The sequence below is a fragment of the Hordeum vulgare genome, chromosome 2H (assembly GCF_904849725.1).
Source record: "Hordeum vulgare subsp. vulgare chromosome 2H, MorexV3_pseudomolecules_assembly, whole genome shotgun sequence".
Lineage (NCBI taxonomy): Eukaryota > Viridiplantae > Streptophyta > Magnoliopsida > Poales > Poaceae > Hordeum > Hordeum vulgare.
In genome coordinates, this window is record NC_058519.1 from 132,064,155 (window position 1) to 132,071,943 (window position 7,789).

Sequence of the window (7,789 nt, forward strand, 5' to 3'; positions counted from 1 at the left end):
GATGGCACAGGTCTTTGCCCTCAGCTGGCAGACGGCAAAGAGCCCATATAGTACCTGATTTTTTGTTTTATATTATTTCACATCACATATATATATATATATATTTGACAGCACATTTATATAACTCACCACACATATATGATATATAGTTCACCACACATATACTTTCCAACACATATATATAATTCACCACACATATATATAATTCACCACACATATATGATATACATATAAATCAATGTACATCCCCATATATCGAAAGAACCAACATACAAAGTATTGCACTATTTATCCATATATACATATACATATAGTTCGACATTGTTCATCAACTCAAATGAAAACTAGATGATATACATATAAAGTTCATCCATCAACATTGTTCAAATCCATGAATGCCAGCTTCCATGCATGTAGTATATCCAATCTGCAAAAATGTGAATAAGAAAGTCAGAAGAAGAACAAAATATGATGTTTTTGAGCTAATTATGTCATCTTTAGCGGAAAACAAGCTAAGTATATAATATTCATGAGCTAACCAAGGTTCTTATGCCATTTTGAGCTTATTATGGCATTTTGGAGCTAAATGGGCTAATTATGTCTTTTTGGGGAAATTAAAGCAACGATAATATGAAAGAGGAGAAGAAAGAGGAGGAGGAGAAGAAGAAGAAGAAATCAAGAAGAAGGAGGAGAAGGAGGAGGAGGAGGAGGAGGAGAAGGACTAGAAGGTCCTTGGCCTTCTCCTCCTTCTACTCCTCCTTCTCCTTCTTCTCTTCTTCTTCTTCTTCTTCTTTCTTTCTTTTCATTTTGCCTATTTGTTCTCCTCTTCTCCTCTTGTTGGAGCTAAATTAACTAATTATTTCTTTTTGGAGCTAAATTGGTTAATTATCCCATTTTAGAGGAAAACAAGCTAAGTATATAATATTCATGAGCTAACCAAGGTTCTTATGCCATTTTGAGCTTATTATGGTATTTTGGAGCTAAATGGGCTAATTATGTCATTGTTGGGGAAATTAAAGCAAGGATAATATGAAAGAGTAGAAGAAAGAGGAGGAGGAGGAGAAGAAGAAGAAATCAAGAAGAAGGAGGAGAAGGAGGAGAAGGAGGAGGAGGAGAAGGACTAGAAGGTCCTTGGCCTTCTCCTCCTCCTCCTCCTTCTACTTCTTCTCTTCTTCTTCTTCTTCTTCCTCTTTCTTTTCATTTTTCCTATTTCTTCTCCTCTTCTCCTCTTGTTGGAGCTAAATTACCTAATTATGTCTTTTTGGAGCTAAATGGGCTAATTATCCCATTTTAGAGGAAAACAAGCTAAGTATATAATATTCATGAGCTAACTAAGGTTCTTATGCCATTTTGAGCTTATTATGGCATTTTGGAGCTAAATGGGCTAATTATGTCTTTTTGGGGAAATTAAAGCAAGGATAATATGAAAGAGGAGAAGAAAGAGGATGAGGAGGAGAAGAAGAAGAAATCAAGAAGAAGGAGGAGAAGGAGGAGGAGAAGGACCAGAAGGTCCTTGGCCTTCTCCTCCTTCTCCTCCTCCTCCTCCTCCTTCTCCTTCTTATCTTCTTCTTCTTCTTCTTCTTTCTTTTCATTTTGCCTATTTCTTCTCCTCTTCTCCTCTTGTTGAAGCTAAATTAAATAATTATGTCTTTTAGGAGCTAAATGGGTTAATTATCCCATTTTAGAGGAAAACAAGCTCAGTATATAATATTGATGAGCTAACCAAGGTTCTTATGCCATTTTGAGCTTATTATGGTATTTTGGAGCTAAATGGGCTAATTATGTCATTGTTGGGGAAATTAATGCAAGGATAATATAAAAGAGGAGAAGAAAGAGGAGGAGGAGGAGAAGAAGAAGAATTCAAGAAGAAGGAGGAGAAGGAGGAGGAGGAGAAGGAGGAGGAGGAGAAGGACTAGAAGTTCCTTGGCCTTCTCCTTCTCCACCTCCTCCTCCTCCTTCTCCTCCTTCTCTTCTTCTTCTTCTTCTTCTTCTTCTTTCTTTTCATTTTTCCTATTAATTCTCCTCTTCTCCTCTTGGTGGAGCTAAATTACCTAATTTTGTATTTTTGGAGCTAAATGAGCTAATTATCCCATTTTAGAGGAAAACAAGCTAAGTATATAATATTCATGAGCTAACCAAGGTTCTTATGCCATTTTGAGCTTATTATGGCATTTTGGAGCTAAATGGGCTAATTGTGTCTTTTTGGGGAAATGAAAGCAAGGATAATATGAAAGAGGAGAATAAATAGGAGGAGGAGGAGAAGAAGAAGAAATCAAGAAGAAGGAGGATAAGGAGGAGGAGCAGAAGGACTAGAAGATCCTTGGCCTTCTCCTTCTCCACCTGCTCCTCCTTCTCCTTCTTCTCTTCTTATTCTTCTTCTTCTTCTTCTTTCTTTTCATTTTTCCTATTTCTTCTCCTCTTCTCCTCTTGTTGGAGCTAAATTACCTAATTATGTCTTTTTGGAGCTAAATGGGCTAATTATCCCATTTTAGAGGAAAACAAGCTAAGTATATAATATTCATGAGCTAACCAAGGTTCTTATGCCATTTTGAGCTTATTATGGCATTTTGGAGCTAAATAGGCTAGTTATGTCTTTTTGGGGAAATTAAATCAAGGATAATATGAAAGAGGAGAAGAAAGAGGAGGAGGAGGAGAAGAAGAAGAAATCAAGAAGAAGGAGGAGAAGGAGGAGGAAGAGAAGGACTAGAAGGACCTTGGCCTTCTCCTCCTTCTCCTCCTCCTCCTCCTCCTTCTCCTTCTTCTCTTCTTCTTCTTCTTCTTCTTTCTTTTCATTTTGCCTATTTCTTCTCCTCTTCTCCTCTTGTTGGAGCTAAATTAACTAATTATGTCTTTTTGGAGCTAAATGGGTTAATTCTCCCATTTTAGAGGAAAACAAGCTAAGTATATAATATTGATGAGCTAACCAAGGTTCTTATGCCATTTTGAGCTTATTATGGTATTTTGGAGCTAAATGGGCTAATTATGTCAATGTTGGGGAAATTAATGCAAGGATAATATGAAAGAGGAGAAGAAAGAGGAGGAGGAGGAGGAGAAGAAGAAATCAAGAAGGAGAAGGAGGAGAAGGACTAGAAGGTCCTTGGCCTTCTCCTTCTCCTCCTCCTCCTCCTCCTTCTTCTCTTCTTCTTCTTCTTCTTCTTATTCTTCTTTCTTTTCATTTTTCCTATTTCTTCTCCACTTCTCCTCTTGTTGGAGCCAAATTATCTAATTATGTCTTTTTGGAGCTAAATGGGCTAATTAATCCATTTTAGAGGAAAACAAGCTAACTATATAATATTCATGAGCTAACCAAGGTTCTTATGCCATTTTGAGCTTAATATGGCATTTTGGAGCTAAATGGGATAATTATGTCTTTTTGGGGAAATGAAAGCAAGGATAATATGAAAGAGGAGAAGAAAGAGGAGGAGGAGGAGAAGAAGAATAAATCAAGAAGAAGGAGAAGAAGGAGGAGGAGGAGAAGGACTAGAAGGACCTTGGCCTTTTCCTCCTTCTCCTCCTCCTCCTCCTCCTTCTCCTTCTTCTCTTCTTCTTCTTCTTCTTCTTTCTTTTCATTTTGCATATTTCTTCTCCTCTTCTCCTCTTGTTGGAGCTAAGTTAACTAATTATTTCTTTTTGGAGCTAAATGGGTTAATTATCCCATTTTAGAGGAAAACAAGCTAAGTATATAATATTCATGAGCTAACCAAGGTTCTTATGCCATTTTGAGCTTATTATGGTATTTTGGAGCTAAATGGGCTAATTATGTCATTGTTGGGGAAATTAAAGCAAGGTTAATATGAAAGAGTAGAAGAAAGAGGAGGAGGAGGAGAAGAAGAAGAAATCAAGAAGGAGGAGGAGGAGAAGGACTAGAAGGTCCTTGGCCTTCTCCTTCTCCTCCTCCTCCTCCTCCTTCTTCTCTTTTTCTTCTTCTTCTTCTTCTTGTTCTTCTTGTTCTTCTTCTTTCTTTTCATTTTTCCTATTTCTTCTCCTCTTCTCCTCTTGTTGGAGCTAAATTACCTAATTAAGTCTTTTTGGAGTTAAATGGGCTAATTATCCCATTTTAGAGGAAAACAAGCTAAGTATATAATATTCATGAGCTAACCAAGGTACTTATGCAATTTTGAGCTTAATATGGCATTTTGGAGCTAAATGGGCTAATTATGTCTTTCTGGGGAAATTAAAGCAAGGATAATATGAAAGAGGAGAAGAAAGAGGAGGAGGAGGAGAAGAAGAATAAATCAAGAAGAAGGAGAAGAAGGAGGAGGACGAGAAGGACTAGAAGGTCATTGGCCTTCTCCTCCTTCTCCTCCTCCTCCTCCTTCTACTTCTTCTCTTCTTCTTCTTCTTCTTCTTCTTTCTTTTCATTTTGCCTATTTCTTCTCCTCTTCTCCTCTTGTTGGAGCTAAATTAACTAATTATGTCTTTTTGGAGCTAAATGGGTTAATTATCCCATTTCAGAGGAAGACAAGCTAAGTATATAATATTCATGAGCTAACCAAGGTTCTTATGCCATTTTGAGCTTATTATGGTATTTTGGAGCTAAATGGGGTAATTATGTCATTGTTGGGGAAATTAAAGCAAGGATAATATGAAAGAGGAGAAGAAAGAGGAGGAGGAGGAGAAGAAGAAGAAATCAAGAAGAAGGAGGCGAAGGAGGATGAGGAGAAGGACTAGAAGGTCCTTGGCCTTCTCCTTCTCCTCCTCCTCCTTCTACTTCTTCTCTTCTTCTTCTTGTTCTTGTTCTTCTTTCTTTTCATTTTTCCTATTTCTTCTCGTCTTGTTGTAGCTAAATTACCTAATTATGTCTTTTTGGAGCTGAATGGGCTAATTATCCCATTTTAGAGGAAAACAAGCTAACTATATAATATTCATGAGCTAACCAAGGTTCTTATGCCATTTTGAGCTTATTATGGAATTTTGGAGCTAAATGGGCTAATTATGTCTTTTTGGGCAAATTAAAGCAAGGATAATATGAAAGAGGAGAATCAAGAGTAGGAGGAGGAGGAGAAGAAGAAATCAAAAAGAAGGAGGAGAAGGAGGAGGAGGAGATGGACTACAAGGTCCTTGGCTTTCTCCTCCTTCTCCTCCTCCTCCTCCTCCGTCTCCTTCTTCTCTTCTTCTTCTTATTCTTGTTTCTTTTCATTTTGCCTATTTCTTCTCCTCTTGTTGGAGCTAAATTAACTAATTATGTCTGTTTGGAGCTAAATGGGTTAATTATCCCATTTTAGAGGAACACAAGCTAAGTATATAATATTCATGAGCTAACCAAGGTTCTTATGCCATTTTGAGCTTATTATGGTATTTTGGAGCTAAACGGGCTAATTATATCATTGTTGTGGGAATTAAAGCAAGGATAATATGAAAGAGTAGAAGAAAGAGGAGGAGGAGGACAAGAAGAAGAAATCAAGAAGAAGGAGGAGAAGGAGGAGAAGGAGGAGGAGGAGAAGGACTAGAAGGTCCTTGGCCTTCTCCTTCTCCTCGTCCTTCTCCTTCTTCTCTTCTTCTTCTTCTTCTTCCTCTTTCTTTTCATTTTTCCTATTTCTTCTCCTCTTCTCCTCTTGTTGGAGATAAATTACCTAATTATGTCTTTTTGGAGCTAAATGGGCTAATTATCCCATTTTAGAGGAAAACAAGCTAAGTATATAATATTAATGAGCTAACCAAGGTTCTTATGCCATTTTGAGCTTATTATGGCATTTTGCAACTAAGTGGGCTAATTATGTCTTTTTGGGGAAATTAAAGCAAGGATAATATGAAAGAGGAGAAGAAAGAGGATGAGGAGGAGAAGAAGAAGAAATCAAGAAAAAGGAGGAGAAGGAGGAGGAGAAGGACCAGAAGGTCCTTGGCCTTCTCCTCCTTCTCCTCCTCCTCCTTCTCCTTCTTATCTTCTTCTTCTTCTTCTTCTTTCTTTTCATTTTGCCTATTTCTTCTCCTCTTCTCCTCTTGGTGGAGCTAAATTACCTAATTTTGTATTTTTGGAGCTAAATGAGCTAATTATCCCATTTTAGAGGAAAACAATCTAAGTATATAATATTCATGCGCTAACCAAGGTTCTTATGCCATTTTGAGCTTATTATGGCATTTTGGAGCTAAATGGGCTAATTATGTCTTTTTGGGGAAATGAAAGCAAGGATAATATGAAAGAGGAGAATAAAGAGGAGGAGGAGGAGAAGAAGAAGAAATCAAGAAGAAGGAGAATAAGGAGGAGGAGCAGAAGGACTAGAAGATCCTTGGCCTTCTCCTTCTCCTCCTCCTCCTCCTTCTCCTTCTTCTCTTCTTATTCTTCTTCTTCTTCTTTCTTTCTTTTCATTTTTCGTATTTCTTCTCCTCTTCTCCTCTTGTTGGAGCTAAATTACCTAATTATGTCTTTTTGTAGCTAAATGGGCTAATTATCCCATTTTAGAGGAAAACAAGCTAAGTATATAATATTCATGAGCTAACCAAGGTTCTTATGCCATTTTGAGCTTATTATGGCATTTTGGAGCTAAATGGGCTAATTATGTCTTTTTGGGGAAATTAAAGCAAGGATAATATGAAAGAGGAGAAGAAAGAGGATGAGGAGGAGAAGAAGAAGAAATAAAGAAGAAGGAGGAGAAGGAGGAAGAGAAGGACCAGAAGGTCCTTGACCTTCTCCTCCTTCTCCTCCTCCTCCTCCTCCTTCTCCTTCTTATCTTCTTCTTCTTCTTCTTCTTTCTTTTCATTTTGCCTATTTCTTCTCCTCTTCTCCTCTTGTTGGAGCTAAATTAACTAATTATGTCTTTTAGGAGCTAAATGGGTTAATTATCCCATTTTAGAGGAAAATAAGCTCAGTATATAATATTGATGAGCTAACCAAGGTTCTTATGCCATTTTGAGCTTATTATGGTATTTTGGAGCTAAATGGGCTAATTATGTCATTTTTGGGGAAATTAATGCAAGGATAATATGAAATAGGAGAAGAAAGAGGAGGAGGAGGAGAAGAAGAAGAATTCAAGAAGAAGGAGGAGAAGGAGGAGGAGGAGAAGGACTAGAAGTTCCTTGGCCTTCTCCTTCTACACCTCCTCCTCCTCCTTCTCCTTCTTCTCTTCTTCTTCTTCTTCTTCTTCTTCTTCTTCTTCTTCTTTCTTTTCATTTTTCCTATTAATTCTCCTCTTCTCCTCTTGGTGGAGCTAAATTACCTAATTTTGTATTTTTGGAGCTAAATGAGCTAATTATCCCATTTTAGAGGAAAACAAGCTAAGTATATAATATTCATGAGCTAACCAAGGTTCTTATGCCATTTTGAGCTTATTATGGCATTTTGGAGCTAAATGGGCTAATTATGTCTTTTTGGGGAAATGAAAGCAAGGATAATATGAAAGAGGAGAATAAAGAGGAGGAGGAGGAGAAGAAGAAGAAATCAAGAAGAAGGAGGATAAGGAGGAGGAGTAGAAGGACTAGAAGATACTTGGCCTTCTCCTTCTCCTCCTCCTCCTCCTTCTCCTTCTTCTCTTCTTATTCTTCTTCTTCTTCTTCTTCTTCTTTCTTTTCATTTTTCCTATTTCTTCTCCTCTTCTCCTCTTGTTGGAGCTAAATTACCTAATTATGTCTTTTTGGAGCTAAATGGGCTAATTATCCCATTTTAGAGGAAAACAAGCTAAGTATATAATATTCATGAGCTAACCAAGGTTCTTATGCCATTTTGAGCTTATTATGGCATTTTGGAGCTAAATAGGCTAATTATGTCTTTTTGGGGAAATTAAAGCAAGGATAATATGTAAGAGGAGAAGAAAGAGGAGTAGGAGAAGAAGAAGAAGAAATCAAGAAGAAGGAG